We start from the raw sequence: 3,601 nt of genomic DNA, 5'->3' as shown, positions 1-3,601 counted from the left end.
TTTTTTGGTGGGCTCCCATGGTCACCAAGGCCCATCCCAGCACTCATGGTGTGTTTTTGGTGGGCTCCCATGGTCATCAAGGCCTGTCTGTGCAGGTTCCCTCAGTCCCTGAGCACCTCCACAAATCACTCCAGATGTGTTCCTGCCTTGGGACACACCCAGAGCAGGCACAAATCTTCCACTCTGTGTTTATCTGGCCACTTTGTCCCTCCAAACCCTAAATGCCTTCTCCAAGCCCAGGGGCTCCTAGACATTCCCCTTCCCTCAACTTTTCCAGCTCTAAAAAACTTTCAGTTAAAAGACTTTTCATTGTAAAGACTTTCAGATTTCACCACTGGGAATTTCACCATTGGGGTGGCTGCCTGCTCAAAGGATCTGGAATTTAGGGAGGATCCTGTCTGTAGGTCCTGGGCAGCTGCACACCTTGAGATGCAGGCAGAGAAGCTGGAAAAGGATTCAGAGAGGACCCATGAGAATGGGTGAAGCCCTGGAAAACCCTGGAAATCCTGCCCTGAGTGAAGGAGCCAAGCAAAATCTATCTTAACAGTAACCATTTCTCAGCCTGTGAGAGAAGAGATCCAAGACCTACAGCAAGCTGGGCTTGGACCAGGGACTTTGGTCACTCATTTTGGGGCTAAGTTTGGTCCTCCAGGTCTGGATTTAATCAAGCTGGCCAGCTATGCTATGGAGGGAGAAGTAATTCTTCTATTTATACCTCCCAGTTCTGAGACTTAATGGATTTAAATGACTTTCCTCTGCAGAAAGACACCACGTAACTACCAGGAAAAGAATTCCTAGCCACGGGCCCTAAACTGTGAGACAGTCAAATGGAAGGGTAAATACAGCTTTTTAAAAAGAAACCTCAAAGAAATCAACTCCTGCCTCCAAAACCCTGACTGTGGCACCATTTTACAGGGGAGGGGCTCCTGCACAGGGCACTGACAGAGATTTCAGCAAGGATGACGTGGTGGATGATGAGATGGTGGCAGGGTGAGCTGCCAGGGCCTTTCCTCACAGAGTCCTGTGATGGTGCCACAGCTGTGACCAGCAGGAAAGGACAGAATTCCTTCCTCACAATGACATTTCTGGGCTTGTCCATTATGTGGGGTGCCCCCTGGCAGGGAGGAATGATGGATCTGACTCCATCTCTCAGAAGGTTAATTTATTATTTTATTATAATATATTCTATTAAAGAATTCTGTACTAAACTATACTAAAGAATACAGCGAGGATACAGACAGAAGGCTAAAAAGATAATAATGAAAACTCCTGACTCTCTGCAGAGCCCTGACACAGCCTGGCCCTGACTGGCCAAAGAGTGAAAACAACTCCCAGCAGAATGCAATGGAACAATCACCTGTGGGTGAGCAATCCCCAAACACATTCCACATGGGCACAGCACAGGAGAAGAAAATGAGATCAGAATTGTTTTCCTTTTTCTCTGAGGCCTCTCAGCTTCCCAGGAGAGAAATCCTGGGCAAAGGGATTTTTCAGAGAATGGGAATGTCACAGTCCTCTCCTGGGACAAGCCCTCCCTCCCCACCTTGGCCCTGGCTGGAAATGCTGCCCAGAATGGAGCTCACCAGAGCTCTGGAGCTGGTCCCTGCCGTGCAGCACTGGTGGGGGCTCTCTCAGGGATGCTCGTGCTCCATCAGCTGTCAAAGCCAAAGAGTGGCCTGGGATGGACCAAAGGAGTGTCACCAGCTCCCTACAGCCAGGTGTCTGAGTCAGCCACCACCCTGAGGAGGAGCAGGAGCACTCCAAGGTGCCTGGGGTAACACTCTCAGGACAGCACCAATCCCATCCCTGATATCCTGGAGCCCAACAAAGCTGCCTTCTGTGTCTGGCTGTCAGGTAAGGCCAACCCAACACTTCTGGCACACAGCAACACTCTGTCTTCCATTGTGGGGGCAGAGGAAGGGGTTCCAAGGAGCCACCAGTACCACATTTACCCAAATGCTACCTCCTTGTCTTTGTGCCTGCCCACATCCATCACCTACTCATCTTCCCTTCAGCTTTTTGCTAAACTTACAGCCAGCAGATTTTAGCCATCCCTCTTTGGTGCTGTCACAGTGGAATCCTGCACATCCAGGGGAGCTCAGTGCTCTGCTCTCCCCCTGTGTGGAAATGTGGCTCGGGGGGACCTCGAGCTGCTGCTACTGCTCTGAAGAGGAGGGACCAAGGGATCTGAGTCTCCCTGGAAGGATTTACATCCCCACAGCAGACTTTCAGCCAAAGCCTGCACAGAAAAACGTCTGTTTGTGGGTAATGAAGGCAGACAGATGCCCCCTGCATGCAAACTGCCAGTGCCTCGGAGACAAGAGGCTCTAAATAAATAATAACAAATCCTAGAGCTGAATGCACAGTTCCTATTTGCATCATAAATAAATGAGGAGGCTTTTATTTACTCATTCTGGGGGCAGAGCACAAACCAGGGGAAATCCTCAGAGCTCCCCCTCCAGAGATTGTCATTAGCTCAGCACAAGTGCTCTGTCCCCTTCAGCCCCAGGAGATGCACTCAGGGCTCCCCAGCGAGAGGGAGAACCACACAGGGCCTCCACGAGGATGGAGAGCTGCTGGACAGCAGGGAAAGGGACCTGGGAATGCTGGTCAGTCCTGGAGATGAGCCAGCAGTGCCCTGGCAGCCAGGAGGGCCAGCTTGTCCTGGGGGCAGCAGGCACAGCACTGCTGGCCAGGCAGGGAGGGGATTGTCCCACCCTGCTCTGCACTGGGCTGGCCTCACCTCCAGAGCACCACAATTAAATAAACACATTAAACTGTTAGAAAGCATCCAAAGGAGGCCATGAAGATGCTGAAGCTCCTTGAGGAGCAGCTTGGTCTGTTCAGGGCTGAGGGGAAACCTCAGGCAGCTGCAACTTGCTGGAGAAGGCTGCCACGAGGATGGGTGAGAGCTCAGCAAAGCAAACTGGTTTGGTTTTCCCAGTAAAACACTCCTTTTTAGCTCAGAATGGGGTTGGTTTACCTCCTGGGACATGCACATTGGTGTATGGCCTCTTCTGTGGGTTATTTACTCAAAGAATTGCAGAATGATTTGGTTTGGAAGGGACTCCAAGGAAGAATTCCACTCCCCTGCCATGGCAGGGACACCTTCCACTATCCCAGGCTGCTCCAAGCCCTGTCCAGCCTGGCCTTGGACACTGCCAGGGATTCAGGGGCTGCTCTGGGCACTCTGACACACCCTATCATCCTTCCTCCTAACAAACCATGCTCAAAAATTGTTTTATTTCTCTGTAAAGTGTGACCACCTCCAGCTTTTCCCCCAGCTACTGGTTAGTGTGGGATTTGCTGTGTCCCCAGGATGAAGGAGGAATTGAGAATCTGACTCCATGTCCTTAGAAGGCTAATTTATTATTTTATGTACTTATCTGATATTAAAGAATGCTATACTAGACTATACTAAAGAATAGAGAAAGGATACAGACAGAAGGCTGCAAGGAATGGTGATGGAAACTCCTGACTGCTGCCAGAGTCCTGACACAGCCTGACCACGACTGGTCATTAAATAAAAACAATTCACATGAAACCAACCAACCAACCACCTGTAGGATAAACAATCTCCAACCATATTCCAAAGCAGCAA

The sequence above is a fragment of the Serinus canaria genome, chromosome 18 (assembly GCF_022539315.1).
Source record: "Serinus canaria isolate serCan28SL12 chromosome 18, serCan2020, whole genome shotgun sequence".
Taxonomy (NCBI): domain Eukaryota; kingdom Metazoa; phylum Chordata; class Aves; order Passeriformes; family Fringillidae; genus Serinus; species Serinus canaria.
Note: the sequence above shows the minus strand (reverse complement) of the source record.